The sequence below is a fragment of the Oncorhynchus masou genome, chromosome 24 (assembly GCF_036934945.1).
Source record: "Oncorhynchus masou masou isolate Uvic2021 chromosome 24, UVic_Omas_1.1, whole genome shotgun sequence".
NCBI classification, from domain to species: Eukaryota; Metazoa; Chordata; class Actinopteri; order Salmoniformes; family Salmonidae; genus Oncorhynchus; species Oncorhynchus masou.
The window spans coordinates 83986261-84003638 of record NC_088235.1 but is presented as its reverse complement, the minus strand read 5'-3'; the positions used below and the strand labels follow the sequence as shown (position 1 = coordinate 84003638).

Genomic DNA, 17378 nt, shown 5'->3' with positions numbered 1-17378 from the left:
TCCTGCGTTGCATATAATCAATGCGGTGTCTGTTCATTTATCATCGAATCACAGTCTACTTTGCCAAACGGGGGATGATTTAACAAAAGTGCGTTCGCAAAAAAAGCACAATCGTTGCACGAATGTACCTATCCATAAACATCAATGCCTTTCTTAAAATCAGTAGACAGAAGTGTATATTTTTTAAACCTGCATATTTAGTTAAATTTAATTTATGTTAGCGGGCAATATTAACTAGGGAAATTGTGTCACTTTCTTGCGTTCATTGCACGCAGAGTCAGGGTATATGCAACAGTTTGGGCTGCCTGACTCATTACGAACTAATTTTACATAATAATGACATAACATTGAAGGTTGTGGAATGTAACAGCAATATTTAGACTTAGGGTTGCCACCTGTTTGATAAAATACGGAACGGTTCCGGAACGGTATTTCACTGAAAGAATAAACGTTTTGTTTTCAAAATGATAGTTTCCGGATTTGACTAAATTAATGACCACTATTTCTGTGTTTATTATATTATAATTAAGTCTATGATTTGATATTTGATAGAGCAGTCTGACTTAGCAGTGGTAGGCGGCAGCAGGCTCGTAAGCATTCATTCAAACTTTAATGCGTTTTCCAGCAGCTCTTCGCAATGCTTGAATCACAGCTCTGTTTATGACTTCAAGCCTATCAACTCCTGAGATTAGGCAGGCAATACTAAAGTGCCTATTAGAACATCCAATAGTTAAAAGTATATGAATTACAAATGGTATAGAGAGAAATAGTCGACACGTCATAATTCCTTTAATAACTACAACCTAAAACTTCTTAACTGGGAATACTGAAGAACTGGGAATATTGAACCACCAGCTTTCATATGTTTTCATGTTCTGAGCAAGGAACTTAAACGTTAGCTTTTTTACATAGCACATATTGCACTTTTACTTACTTCTCTGTGTTTTTGAATTATTTAAACCAAATTGAACATGTTTCATTATTTATTTGAGACTAAATAGATTTTATTTATGTATTATATTAAGTTAAAATAAAAGTGTTCATTGTTCATTCAGTATTGTTGTAATTGTCATTATTACAAATATATAAGTACATATATATAAATTCCAATAAATGTTATAGCCCTTGATCTTCAAGAAAAGGACTTGGAAATATGGAAGTATAGATTAGCCAAATTGTTTTACCTGAGCATAACCCTTAAACTAAGGACTTATTAGCCAGTCCTACTCTGTTGTTTAAGATTTTGTTGTCATGGAGGACTGATTGGGCTCATTGATTCTAAAAATAAATGCTGCACTCATGGAATGGCATGCTTTGAGCACTACTGAAAAGTGATATTTACATGTTAAAAATGAATGCCAAATGCTGCATTTGCCATAGGCCTACTGTTTACCGTTTTGTTGGTGAGACTTTGATATATGGATAATATGCAGCTGTTTAAAGGGAAAATCCACAGATGAAACAATAACAAAATGTCTGCCACGCATCTATTTTAGTAAAAAGCTGAGGGGTGGACCTGGAGACGTAACCACTCAGATTAATAGACAGAGCTATGGAAACAAGGACTGACCATCCATGATATCAAAATGATTGTTTTAACCATGTTATGAGGCTATACAGTGTTTATTTACATTTACAATGTTTACAAACATTGGAGAAAAGCAAGCTTATATTTTTGGTTCTCATGGAGTGTGGCAGTTGAACTAAGCTCATGAAGCATTTATAAGTTATATTCAATAATCAATGGAGATATATATATATATATATACACACATATATACATACAGTGGGGAGAACAAGTATTAGATAACCTGCAAAATCGGCAGTGTTTCCTACTTACAAAGCATGTAGAGGTCTGTAATTTTTATCATAGGTACACTTCAACTGTGAGAGACAGAATCTAAAACAAAAATCTAAAAAGTAATTGATTTGCATTTTATTGCATGACATCATTATTTGATCACCTACCAACCAGTAAGAATTCCGGCTCTCACAGACCTGTTAGTTTTTCTTTAAGAAGCCCTCCTGTTCTCCACTCATTACCGGTATTAACTGCACCTTTTTGAACTCGTTACCTGTTTAATAACAGACACCTGTCCACACACTCAATCAAACAGACTCCAACCTCTCCACAATGGCCAAGACCAGAGAGCTGTGAAATGACATCAGGGTTAAATTGTAGACCTGCACAAGGCTGGGATGGGCTACAGGACAATAGGCAAGCAACTTGGTGAGAAGGCAACAACTGTTGGCACAATTATTAGAAAATGGAAGAAGTTCAAGATGACGGTCAATCACCCTCGGTCTGGGGCTCCATGCAAGATCTCACCTCGTGGGGCATCAATAATCATGAGGAAGGTGAGGGATCAGCCCAGAACTACACGGCAGGACCTGGTCAATGAGCTGAAGAGAGCTGGGACCACAGTCTCAAAGAAAACCATTAGTAACACACAACGCCGTCATGGATTAAAATCCTGCAGCGCATGCAAGGTCCCCCTGCTCAAGCCAGCGCATGTCCAGGCCCGTCTGAAGTTTGCCAATGACCATCTGGATGATCCAGAGGAGGAATGGGAGAAGGTCATGTGGGAGAAGGTCATGTGAAGGTCATGTGGTCTGATGAGACAAAAATAGAGCTTTTTGGTCTAAACTCCACTCGCCGTGTTTGTAGGAAGAAGAAGGATGAGTACAACCCCAAGAACACCATCCCAACCGTGAAACATGGAGGTGGAAACATCATTCTTTGGGGATATTTTTCTGCAAAGGGGACAGGACGACTGCACCGTATTGAGGGGAGGATGGATGGGGCCATGTATCGCGAGATCTTGGCCAACAACCTCCTTCCCTCAGTAAGAGCATTGAAGATGGGTCGTGGCTGGGTCTTCCAGCATGACAATGACCCGAAACACACAGCCAGGGCAACTAAGGAGTGGCTCCATAAGAAGCATCTCAAGGTCCTGGAGTGGCCTAGCCAGTCTCCAGACCTGAACCCAATAGAATATCTTTGGAGGGAGCTGAAAGTCCGTATTGCCCAGCGACAGCCCCGAAACCTGAAGGATCTGGAGAAGGTCTGTATGGAGGAGTGGGCCAAAATCCCTGCTGCAGTGTGTGCAAACCTGGTCAAGAACTACAGGAAACGTATGATCTCTGTAATTGCAAACAAAGGTTTCTGTACCAAATTTTAAGTTCTGCTTTTCTGATGTATCAAATACTTATGTCATGCAATAAAATGCAAATTAATTACTTAAAAATCATACAATGTGTTTTTCTGGAGTTTTGTTTTAGATTCCGTCTCTCACAGTTGAAGTGTAGCTATGATAAAAAATTACAGATCTCTACATGCTTTGTAAGTAGGAAAACCTGCAAAATCATCAGTGTATCAAATACTTGTTCTCCCCACTGTATATACAGTATATATACATACTGTATATACCGTATATACAGTATATATATATATACTGTATATACAGTATATATACATACTGTATATACTGTATATACAGTATATATATATATATATATATATATAAACTCATCAAAAAAAGAAAGGTTCTCTCACAGGCAACTGCGTTTATTTTCAGCAAACTTAATGTGTAAATATTTGTATGAACATAACAAGATTCAACAACTGAGACCTGAACTGAACAAGTTCCACAGACATGTGACAAACAGAAATGGAATAATGTGTCCCTGAACAAAGGGGGGTCAAAATCAAAAGTAACAGTCAGTATATGATGTGGCCACCAGCTGCATTAAGTTGGTTGGTTGCTGTTTCTCGTCTCTCCCTCCCTCCTCTCTACTCCCTGTGTCACTCACTCATAGTATGGCCCCTACCCCTGCTAGTAGCTTTAAAAAATTATGTTCTACTGCTTCCCTCACTCAGATTGAATCGTGGCTGGATCCAACCAGGTCTATAAGGAACAGGTCTAGTTGTCCTCGGGTCCGTTCAGAACAGGTATCTATACATTTTTTATTTTATTTATGCATATCGGGTCCGGGTGGGAATGCACCAGGTCCATTTCGGAACGGGTCTAAAAAGATTTCTACTGTGAGCGGACTATTATCAAAACTTCAGAGAGAAATACCAACCTGTGTCTTGAGAGTACAGAGCACACTGGACAGTAGAAACCTTTTAAAAACAGTATTGAGCCATTTTCTCAGACATAAGCACTTTAATTATAAAACATGTGCATAATGAATATCACAATCTAGTGTTGTTAACCTACATGTCCCATCCTTTCCCGCTACAGATCCCTCTGTTAACCAACCAACTTTCCTTCTTCTCATTCCTCCCTGTATTCTTAAAAGCCCTCCGTGGGGCTCGGACTAAATACCACAACGAGCATGAACATAGTTCAAGCCTGAACAGGAGCACAGGGCATGGTTCCAAATCCCCCTTGGTAATGGCGAGAACGTCGTCGTGCTAGCCCATCTCATTTTGTGAAAGAGAGGCAATTCAGACGCTGAGCCGAAAAAATGTGAGGCTGCAAATTTGTTTGAGCTCTGTTCAGCCTCCAGCCAAGTCTTCAAAGATAAATGGATGCATCTGAATGGAGGCCAAACAAGCTATATAAAGCTAAATACAAACAATAGCCTAACTTCATTCTATCTTACTGTCGATCCTATCAACTTAGTTAATCAACTCGGGCCTAAACAGGCACAAATAGTCATTTGCACTCCAAAAGGCAAGAACCAAGGTGATAATACTGCAGGTTAAAGGCAGGACGTTCTGCAATGGCTGAAGTTGACCAAAGTGATGAGATAAATACCTGATGTAAGTAGGCTAGACTATATCCACATATGGCCATTTGAAAAGCTAGTGTTGAAACACAGATCATTCCAGATGGGTGTCTCATGGTCAGAGTCACACGGAGATAAGCGCCCTCGTTAAGTCTGACCTTGTTTTCAGATTTGGAGTCACAGTGGATCTGAGCTTTACAGAAACAATTGGTCTCAATTAAGTGGTTCAGTGCATTTAACAAACACAACACAGACATAACACCCATCAGCCTCATGAGCCACAGCGGATGGACACAGAGGATATGAGGAGTGAGCAAGTGCATGCAATACACAGACACACACACTACAATATCAATGTAAAAGAAGGCAACATGTCAAAGTTCCTCATGTTGAAATCAGCTAGAAATCCTTGAACTTATTGGCATTACAGCATGTTTGAATTGAATACAAGAGATTTACTGTAATGGCTTGCTTTCACTATTTAGTCAATTCTGATCTCTCTACTGTCTCAACCTTCCCAATTCAGAGCACCTTTCAGAACACCTTTCATCACAGCATCTTTTCTCCTAATTTTCCAACCTCCACATCCCCTCTAACCTTTCCTTTATTTCTGCCCTTGTTCATTATCACCTCTTTCCCTCCATCACTCCACCTCTTCTCCCTATTTGCCAGTCGTGACATCCGCCTAATGCCTCCAGGTTGGTTGCCCCCTGCAGAGTCTGCTAGAGTTGAAAGTAAGCCACAGGAAGTATTTTGAGTCTGCAGCATCTCACCTTCATTTTAAGAGCTGGTGCCCTTTGACCTGTGGGCTCATAAAGCCGTCACACTCGCACAATAAACGGGATTGACGGCCGCCCTGTGGCTCGCCTCTTTGTGTGCCACAAGAGATGACATCAAAGCAGGTCTGGTGCGCTCTATAAAATGCCAATAAGTGCAATTTAATGTATTTCTTCAGTAGTTTTGTATTCCCTCCCGTCCTTTATAAATGAACATGTTAGTCAAGTGCAAGATTTTTATATCATGCTTGTTACAGACGGCATAATGAGGGGTGGAGGGACTGTGTATGTGAGTTTCCAGAGCTATGGAATACTCTCTGAGGTCTGACTCTACCCTGTTCTTTACAAAAAGCACCTGTATCTGATTAAGTATGCACATGGCCAGCCTCCGAATATATTTTTATTACCTTGGGAGGAGGAAAGAGGGAGGAAAGAACGATAAACCTGTAATGGAGGTGTCTAATGAGGCCTCATGATCCTATTAGGGCTGGAGAATCAGTGGTTGCAGACGGGAGTGGTTTCCCCCTCTACATCCCTTCACATTAAGTAAGGACTCCTGAGAGCCCTGTGGTTTTCTATCATGTCTTTTCAAGCATCCCGAAATAGTCTCTCTGACTTCAATAAATGAGAAGAAACAGAGAAAACTAAGGGCTCGTATAAATGGTTGTGAATACCTGTGAAGGTCCATTGTATTTGGGTTAAAGATTCAAATGTAAAAAATATTTTGTGTCATTAGCATGATGACGTGACCGGCGAAACTTTGCTTCTTGAGAGTCCAATATCTTGACAACTAATTTGGGACGGTACCAACAGTGGATTAATGAAAAAAATACCAAAATATAGTTTTTGAGTGGATTTTCCCTTTAAGTGTAATATAGATATGCACAAAAAACTTAATGGGAGACATTGCAAAGAGGGAAAAACAACACTTTGGGTGAAACATTCCTGGAATTATAAGTTTATAAGTCCAAAAATACATCACTGCTCGGCATCAACCCTGGCCTGTCTGCACACCGTGTGTGTGTGTGTGTGTGTGTGTGTGTGTGTGTGTGTGTGTGTGTGTGTGTGTGTGTGTGTGTGTGTGTGTGTGTGTGTGTGTGTTTGTGTACACAGCAAGTTGAGGGTATAATAATGTAATTCTATGTAATTGTACCAAGCCCTTAAAGCCATTTCTTAAGCAAGCTAGTATTTTATTCCTCATCCCTCTGAGGCTGTAAATATAAGCAACTTGTGTCATGCTGTGTGGTTATGGGTGTCTTCTAAGAAGCATCTTTATATCATTCTACTTCAGGGTGTTGTATTCAGTCAATTACTGCTGTTGGTTTCTCAATGAGCAGTTACATACTGGTGGTAAGAATGTTTACCAGAAAGCAGAATGTGTTTGCCAAGGCATTAGATATATATTATCTTCAGAAAGTATTCAGAACGCTTGACTTGTGGTAAATTCAGTCCACCTCTGGTAAATTCAATTGATTGGATATGATTTGGAAAGGCACACACCTGGCTATATAAGGTCCCACAGTTGACAGTGCATGTCAGAAAAAAAACAAGCCATGAGGTTGAAGGAATTGTCCGTAGAGCTCCGAGACAGGATTGTGTTGAGGCACAATTCTTGGGAAGTGTACCAGAACAGTTAAGCAGTGTTGAAGGTCCCCAAGAACACAGTGGCCTCCATTATTAAGTTTGTAACCACCAAGACCCTTCCTAGATAGCTGGCTGACCGGCCAAACTGAGCGATCGGGGGAGAAGGGCCTTGGTTAGAGAGGTGACCAAGAACCCAATAGTCACTCTGACAAAGCTCCAGAGTTCTTCTGTGGAGATGGGAGAACCTTCCAGAAGGACAACCATCTCTGCAGAACTTCAGAACCAATCAGGCCTTTATTGTAAAGTGGCGAGATGGAAGCTACTCCTCAGTAAAAGGCACATGACAGCCCGCTTGGAGATTGCCAAAAAGCACCTAAAGACTCTCTCAGACCAAGAGAAGCAAGATTATCCGGTCTGATGAAACCAAGATTGAACTTTTTTGAATGCCAAGCGTCAGGTCAGGAAGAAACTTGGCACCATCTCTACGGTGAAGCATGGTGGTGGCAGCATCATGCTGTGGGGATGCAGGGACTGGGAGACTAGTCAGGATCGAGGAAAAGATTAACGGAGCAAAGTACAGAGATCCTTGATGAAAACCTGCTACAGAGCACTCAGGACCTCAGACTAGGGTGAAGGTTCACCTTTCAACAGGACAACGACCCTAAGCACACAGCCAATACAATGCAGGAGTGGCTTAGGGACAAGTCACTGAATATTCTAGAGTGGCCCAGCCAGAGCCCGGACTTGAACCCGATCGAACATCTCTGGAGAGACCTGAAAATAACTGTGCAGCAACGCTCCCCATCCAACGTGACAGAGCTTGAGAGGATCTGCAGAGAAGAATGGAAGAAACTCCCCAAATACAGGTGTGCCAAGCTTGTAGCGTCACACCCAAAAAGACTTGAGGCTGTAATCACTGCCAAAAGTGCTTCAACAAAGTACTGAGTAAAGGGTCTGAATACTTCTGTAAATAAGTATTTAGTTTTGAATTTTTAATAAATTAGTACAAAATTCTAACATCCTGTTTTTGCTTTCTCATTATGGGGTATTGTGTGTAGATTGGTGAGGGGGAAAAAACGATTTAATCAATTTTAGAATAAGGCTGTAACCCACCAAAATGTGGAAAAAGTCAAGGGGTCTGAATACTTTCCCAAGGCACTGTAAATATATAAAAAATATTGTTTTTCCCAATGTCATGCTATAGGGGAGGCGACTTCATGCTATGAAACAGTTGACAGTTAACTTAGGTAAGAGAGATAATGACCCACTACACCAGAGCTGAATACAGATGGCCAGCTACAGTATACTGATAAAACCAACTGTGTGGGTCAAAATGATAGGAGAGAAATGTAACACTTTATTTGGATCATCCCCTACAAATGATGCGTGGATGTTAAAACTGTTAGCAAACTATCAGTTCCACATGTCCCTGACAGAATAGCGGGAGAAGGATGAGGGACCAAAAGACTTTGACGATGTTCCTTCTCTGATCACAAGATCAAGATCCTTATTTGAGGGCATCACAACTGCACAGCATCCAAGCTATATATTATCTGGACGGAATGCCAGCTGTACAAAGACATTCATGACGTGCATTTCACAGATGATCTGATGCATTGTACTGTTGTAGATACTGGAGCGACAAAGAGAAAAAGAGGGATTAAATCCCACAGGTCATGGAGACGGTCTTAAACTGCCATGCTCAATGCTCATAAACACTGGATTACAGTTCTGAGATTGTGGCGAGATTATTAATGTCTTAAAGACATCCTAATCCCTCTATAATAAGGCAGAGGAAAACCCTTGGCAGGCCTAAGTGTGGTTGGTTGAGGGCACATTTTCGAGAGAGAGTGAGAGAGAGAGAGAAAGGAAGAAAGCGCGCTCGATGAAGAGAGAGAGAGAGACAGTTGAGCATGTGTGCAGTGAGTAAACGTGAGTTATGGAGAAGAAAGAGGACAAGTGTACATGAGAAGAAGAGGAAAATCGATGAGTAAGAGGTATGAAGTTGAGTGAGTGACAGTAGGAGGTATTAAATCCCATAACACACACTGGCACATGCTTGTCCCAGCAAAACAGCTCTCACTGAAGTGGCATGAACTAGCCGACCAGCCACACTTGAATATAAACTCTAGAATAGCTAAGCTTTTTACTGAAACATGGGTAATTATAGGTCTCTCTCTCAGAATACATCTTTGAGTCCAAACCCCAGACATGTAAACGAGGACTTCCCTTAACAGTTTAGACTCAGCTAGAACACTGCTTGGTTTTCAAGGAAACATAGCAACAGACGCTTATGAATTATGTGTGTTTGTCTAACTATATGGAAGTTTGTTTACTGTAAATGTTGTTGAAGTTTGTATGTGTCTGTGTTTTAGGGGGATATAGAGCCACCCACACAAATAATGTGTAGTGCACCTAAAAGAGCCAATAAGATTGGAAGACAGGGTTTGGACCAACCAGCTAATTCTTCTAATCTGAAACCTGTAAAGGGCTTATCCAATCAGGTGTACGAACAGGAGGCTCTGAGATAAGCAGTCTCACTGATTACATCTGTGGCTCGTGACCTCATCGTGAGGACGAAGGCCATCCTGTAGCCTCTGTGAGGACACTGCATGCTACACTGAGCAACGCTACTTAGCTAACCTCTCCCTCAGGCTATTTTGACTATAGTCTGAACCTGTAGACATGAATAAGGAAGCTCATCCTGTTACACCCTATTGTACTATACATTACCTGTTGATACCTCAAGGGCATACTGAACTTGGATAACTGTGAACCTATGCAAAGACATAAAACATCATAATTCCAGATTGTCATGTATGATGAGTGTCAGCAGTAAAGGCATTATCATCCTACTGTATTAAAGGTGCAATATGCAGAAATCGCTCTGCCATTTCCTGGTTGCAAAAACTATAATAGGTTGCATAATTTCAGTTTTTGCAGCTTTAACTGTTATGATCCATAAATTATATTGAAAGATCTTATATTTCTAAATACGTGATTTCTGAGCTGCACAGCGGAAAGCATGGGAGCTGCATGAAATTCTTTATTACATACTTTTATAGACCATTCGCTCGTTCAACATTTGCCAGCCACTCGCTGCCTCTTCAATACAACCGCAAAGGAAAGCATGTGTACTTTATTGAATCCCTAGCATGAATCACAGATCATGTGGCTTCATTAACTTAACAGACTAGCACCAATCAAGAGGCCCACATCAAACATCAGCAGATGAACTAAGGAAGAAAGGAGGAAGAAACACAGACTAATAATAGCATCCAACATTGCAGATGTAAAATGGAACACAGGAGCAAGAGGGAGCATGAAAACTGGGAAGAGAGATTAGAGGAGGAACAAAGGAGTTGGAGAGGAAGGGAAACCAGATAACGAGAGGGCGAGAATAGGAGGAACAAAGAGAGAGAGGGGCAAGAAGAAACACTACTGGCAACCAAGACAAGGGAAGAGAGGAGGAGACAGGGATGGGATCCAAGAAGAAGAGGAATATGGAGGGAAGGATGAAAAAGAGAGAGCGCAAGCTGCAAAGGCTGTCAAGGAGAGATGGAGAGTGCCGTCCTCAGTCCTGCTACCTTTAAAATACATAGGAGCGTCTCCTCCCACCGGAGGAAGACTTCAAACATCATGAAAAATTTACAGCCAAAGGCTTTTAACACGCCTGCCCTAAGACCCTACCAAATACACACTCACACACACACACACACACACACCTCAAAAGCACAACACAGCCACTCCCAGTCTCAAACACACACACACAAACAGAATACTTCACCCACAAAGTACAATCTATAAAACAACTTTGGCACCAGAACCAAGAGAAGGACACAAAACCAAAAGAAAAACTAAACACAGTCATGTGAATACACCCATAACAAGCATACTAATTCAAAAACTGCACAGCCCAAGTGGAATACATAGCACAGGTACTGAGGGAAAACTTTGGCTGTACTGATAAACAGAGGGGTGATTCTACACGAAACTAGAACAAAACAAGACCATGATTTGGGAGATTTTATTAAAAAATATATATCTATAGAAGGGTCCTTTGGAGGTAAGATTGCTGATATACACTGAGTGTACAAAACATTAGGAACATATATATTTTTTTGCAGTCAGAACAGCCTCAATTTGTTGGGGCAGGGACTCTACAAGGTGTCAAAAACTTTTCACAGGGATGCTGGCCCAAGTTGACTCCAATGCTTCCCACAGTTGTGTCAAGTTGGCTGGGTGTCCTTTGGGTGATGGACCATTCTTGATACACACGGTAAACTGCTGTGAAATACACAGCAGTGTTGCAGTTCTTGACACACTCAAACTGCTGCGTCAATACCCTGTTCAAAGACACTTAAATCTTTTGTTTTGCCGATTCACCCTCTGAATGGCACACATACACAATCCATGTCTCAATTGTCTCAAGTCTTAAAAATCCTTATTTAACCTGTCTCCTCCCCTTCATCTACACCTATTGAAGTGGATTTAACAGGTGACCTCAATAAGGGATCACAGCTTTCACCAGGATTCACCTGGTCAGTCTATGTCACGTGTCAAACTCATTCCATGGAGGGCCGAGTGTCTGCGGGTTTTCACTCCACCCTTATTCTTGATTGATGAATTAAGGTCACTAACTAGTCATTTCAAAATACTGATTTCAATAACAATTTTCTCACATTAATTCATGAATATGAATATTGAAAATAACATTTTTTATTTGGTAAATGTTTTAAACTTCAATTAATTATTTCTCAATTATGCTTTCAGATAGAATTGTCAAATATGCATTACCAGTCAAAAGTTTGAACACATCATTCCTCATTCCAGGGTTTTTACTCATTTTCTACTCATTCCAGGGTTTTTCTTTATTTTTACTATTTTCTACATTGTAGAATGATAGTGAAGACATCAAAACTATGAAATAACACATATGGAATCATGTAGTAACCAAAAAAGTAAAAATAAAGAAAAAACAATCTTGTCCAATCTTTTGACTGGTACTGTATGTCAACAATCCTTCCTCCAAATGACTGTTCCATTGCCTTGTTTTGTTCTAGTTTCGTGAGGAATCACCCTGAGGTCTCTCATTGTGGCAGGTGAGCTCAGATTATAATTCACCTGCACGGCACAGATAAACATTTATTTTAAAAAGCCACCTGAGTAGCCCTGCAGCGAGAAACAATGTTGTGATAAGGTTTTCTACGCGCTGCTGCACTGTTTGAACGGTTGAGTGAGCAGCTGATTGCTGATGGGTGTTCTTCTGCTAGAGACTTTGGACAGCATCAATGTCCTCCCTGACACATGGAAGATCCTCCACCATACAAAGCAGCTACAATAGGAAAAAAAGTAAACACTACTTACTGTATGTGTGCTTAAAGTGTACACAGACGCTGCTCTAGGACTACACACCTCTATGTTAGGAATGTATGTATCAATGACAGTATCTAGCTGTAATCATCTAGCTGTATTCAATACAATGCTCTTTCAGATTGATTTCCTTATAGTATCGTGAATCAGGTTTTGTTACAGTATTTTGTTCAGAATAAATCCTATCTCAATGTGAAGGTGGGGAGCGCTCCAGTTTGAGTCAGTTCAATAGAACGTTACAGTGGTAAAAGCCTAGACTTAGGCCCTATATTTAAACCCTCAATGACAATATCAGAAACGCTAAAAGCCACTCACTTTCTCAGGATACAGACATACAGGGAGAGATGAAAAACTGTAGACCAAGGGAAAATACCAATGCTCTCGAGAGGAGAGCTTACATTTTTTAAAGTTGATCTTAAATTTCACTAAAAACCATATTTTCACATGTATTACATTTAGAGTTCACGTGTTAACACCACGTTTTCACATTTGAGAAGAAAAACATGTTGTTTTCACCTCATGTGAATTGCAGTTGCAAAAGTGATATTTGGTGTTTCACATGTAAAAAAAGCTTTCTCATGTGAAAATCTCACATTTACACGTGGAATTGCAAGTTCACATGTGGTGGTGAAATAGTGTCATTCTCCTTGCATGTGAAAAGGTGGTGTTAAAATGTTGCAGTAGCAATGTTTCCAAATATGGAATTGCAAATTAAATAATGCCGATCTGTAAAAGGGTAACTTAGCCTACCCTAGTGTTATAAATAATGATTTCTTATTTCTGAGCCATCCATTTGGAGTGTTACTGCTGCAGGCGCACGCCTCTCTTCTGCATATGTTGGTCAGTGACCATTGGAAGAAGCCCAGCAAAAATAATAGAGAAGCTAGAGCTCTGTGTCTCCTTATTTATCCTTTTTAACGTGTTTAAAATTAGCGCTGTAAGAGTTTCAGTTAACTCAAGTAAACTTTGTAATTTTAGTGCAATAATGTTTGGGGGCGCATTGTCTGAAAGTGTTCAAAATGCACTGAAACATCCAAATGACATCATCTACACAGCTAACAACAACCATGTTGTTTCAGATTGACAAAACAAGTTGACTTTCAAGTTAAAGAAAATGTGTTTATCAATTTACCTGATTTGTCTGACCGTTAGCTGGCAAATTTCTTGTAATGCTTTTTGTAAAAAAATATAGTAAATTACAGCATAATTTGAGCAAATTATGAATTTGCGATTAATCATGATTAATTACAACAAATCCTGCGATAAACTCGTTTGACAGCCCTAGTTGACATGAACCTTTTACTGCAGTGGGCTAAATCAGGTTTACACAGTGTTTCTTGGTAGTCTTAAACTAATCTACTTAGAAACAAAAGTATACAGCTCACACACATGATTAAAAGAAGACACCTGTGCCGAAAAACCATGTTTCTTCATTGTGTTTTTTTGAAGGGAGCGTGTGTGCAAGGGAGTAAAGAGGAGACAAAAACTAAGTCAATAATTGGAGACATTATTATTTATTAGTTTCCATGGCTCTGTTTGGAGTAAGAGTGTGAAGCAGCAGGAACTCAGGAGACACCACGGATGTTGGAGGAGAATGGTTCATTTAGGGCAATAATTGGCCAAACGAAAGCCATGAACATTCAGCACAAGGTGTTCTGCTCTCTCATGTTTCTCACAGTGGATGTGAAGGCAGGCAACGGCTGTAAGAGCATTACGATGAGTGAGGGGTGCCATCTTGGCACTGAGAGTATGATTGTCGATCCCTGTCACTTCCTTCCCCTTCAATTCACTTCCCCTCCCAGGCTTCACTTTCAATGCTAAACTAATCTGCCCGCAAATTTGGTGAGGAAGGAAACTCAATTAATATTGACAGAGCCCAAACGACAGGACTGTGACCACGTTTCCCTCTAAATTATTAAAAAACTTGGAAATTTGCTAAATATCAGTGCTGCAATTGACTGCGATAAACACACGTGGTACAGCGAATACTGATATGCTGCCAAAAGAGCACAGCCAAACAAGAGTATCTGCCTAACTTCTAATGAACCAAGAAGCACAAACACAACCAGGCCTGAAGCCAGCACCACCTCATGAGCACTGACAACACAACACTCTCGCTCTGTTTATTTAATGCTCAGTATATATTACATACCGTAGGAGTTGAGTACCAACTAAAGGGAACCACAGGTATTAGATGTTTATGTCCAGTAGTTCTTCTCAGTAGCAGTGAAAAGCAGATGTTGAGCAACAAAACTGACAAGTGTGCAACTATGTGGCAAAACAGACAGGTTTGGCTTAGATTGTTGGCAACATGTAAAATATATTTAATCTCCAAATATTTATTGAAAACATAAATTGATTTTCACAATGAGCACTTGTATACCATTAGCAAACACTCTTATCCAGAAACAATTCAGGATTAAGTGCCTTGCTCAAGGTCACATCGAACTTTCGGTTACTGGTCCAATGCTCTTAACCGCTATGCTACCTGCCACCTTACTTGTTGGTTCTCAAATAGCTAGCTAGAGAATGTTTTGCCATATTAGCATTGACATTAAATTAGTCAAAACAAGACAAGGTATCAAGAAGAAGATAAACTTGCTGAAACAAGCCACCTACGATTCCCCACATGGAAGCTCCTTGTCAAATCAAATCAGTCACATACACATGGTTAGCAGATGTTAATGCGAGTGTAGCGAAATGCTTGTGCTTCTAGTTCTGACAATGCAGTAATAACCAACAAGTGATCTAACTAACAATTCCAAAACTACTGTCTTATACACACAAGTGTAAGGGGATAAAGAATATGTACATAAAGATATATGAATGAGTGATGGTACAGAGCAGCATAGGCAAGATACAGTAGATGGTATCGAGTACAGTATATACAAATGAGATGTATGTAAACAAAGTGGCATAGTTAAAGTGGCTAGTGATACATGTATTACATAAAGATGTAGTAGATGATATAGAGTACAGTATATACGTATACATATGAGATGAATAATGTAGGGTATGTAAACATTATATTAGGTAGCATTGTTTAAAGTGGCTAGTGATATATTTTACAACATTTCCCATCAATTCCCATTATTAAAGTGGCTGGAGTTGGATGATAGCCTTCTCGCCTTCTGGATGATAGCGGGGTGAACAGGCAGTGGCTCGGGTGGTTGTTGTCCTTGATGATCTTTATGGCCTTCCTGTAACATTGGGTGGTGTAGGTGACCTGGAGGGCAGGTAGTTTGCCCCCGGTGATGCGTTGTGCAGACCTCACTACCCTCTGGAGAGCCTTACGGTTATGGGCGGAGCAGTTGCCGTACCAGGCGGTGATACAGCCCGCCAGGATGCTCTCGATTGTGCATCTGTAGAAGTTTATGAGTGCTTTTGGTGACAAGTCGAATTTCTTCAGCCTCCTGAGGTTGAAGAGGCGCTACTGCGCCTTCTTCACGATGCTGTCTGTGTGGGTGGACCAATTCAGTTTGTCTGTGATGTGTATGCCGAGGAACTTAAAACTTACTACCCTCTCCACTACTGTTCCATCGATGTGGATAGGGGGGTGTTCCCTCTGCTGTTTTCTGAAGTCCACAATCATCTCCTTAGTTTTGTTGACGTTGAGTGTGAGGTTATTTTCCTGACACCACACTACGAGGGCCCTCACCTCCTCCCTGTAGGCCATCTCGTCAAGCCTACCACTGTTGTGTCGTCTGCAAACTTGATGATTGAGTTGGAGGCATATGTGGCCACGCAGTCGTGGGTGAACAGGGAGTACAGGAGAGGGCTCAGAACGCACCCTTGTGGGGCCCCAGTGTTGAGGATCAGCAGGGTGGAGATGTGTTTGCCTACCCTCACCACCTGGGGGCGGCCCGTCAGGAAGTCCAGTACCCAGTTGCACAGGGCGGGGTCGAGACCCAGGGTCTCGAGCTTGATGACGAGCTTGGAGGGTACTATGGTGTTAAATGCCGAGCTGTAGTCGATGAACAGCATTCTCACATAGGTATTCCTCTTGTCCAGATGGGTTAGGGCAGTGTGCAGTGTGGTTGAGATTGCATCGTCTGTGGACCTATTTGGGCGGTAAGCAAATTGGAGTGGGTCTAGGGTGTCAGGTAGGGTGGAGATGATATGGTCCTTGACTAGTCTCTCGAAGCACTTCATGATGACGGAATTGAGTGCTACGGGGCGGTAGTCGTTTAGCTCAGTTACCTTAGCTTTCTTGGGAACAGGAACAATGGTGGCCCTCTTGAAGCATGTGGGAAGAGCAGACTGGTATAGGGATTGATTGAATATGTCCGTAAACACACCAGCCAGCTGGTCTGCGCATGCTCTGAGGGCGCGGCTGGGGATGCCGTCTGGGCCTGCAGCCTTGCGAGGGTTAACACGTTTAAATGTTTTACTCACGTCGGCTGCAGTGAAGGAGAGTCCTCATGTTTTCGTTGCAGGCCGTGTCAGTGGCACTGTATTGTCTTCAAAGCGGGCAAAAAAGTAATTTAGTCTGCCTGGGAGCAAGACATCCTGGTCCGTGACGGGCTGGTTTTCTTTTTGTAATCCGTGATTGACTGTAGACCCTGCCACATACCTCTTGTGTCTGAGCCGTTGAATTGAGATTCTACTTTGTCTCTATACTGACGCTTAGCTTGTTTGATTGCCTTGCGGAGGGAATAGCTACACTGTTTGTATTCGGTCATGTTTCTGGTTACCTTGCCCTGATTAAAAGCAGTGGTTCACGCTTTCAGTTTCATGTGAATGCTGCCATCAATCCACGGTTTCTGGTATGGGAATGTTTTAATCGTTGCTATGGGAACGACATCTTCAAGCATGTTCTAATGAACTCGCACACCGAATCAGCGTATTCGTCAATGTTGTTGTCTGACGCAATACGAAACATATCCCAGTCCATGTGATGGAAGCAGT

The 17378-nt window shown here is 41.3% G+C and overlaps 1 protein-coding gene across 1 annotated transcript in view; it reads right to left on the bottom strand.

The window, feature by feature from the left end:
- LOC135512871 (glypican-1-like) overlaps positions 1 to 17378 on the bottom strand; it is a 55470-nt gene that overhangs the window by 28525 nt on the left and 9567 nt on the right. The window lies entirely within an intron of this gene.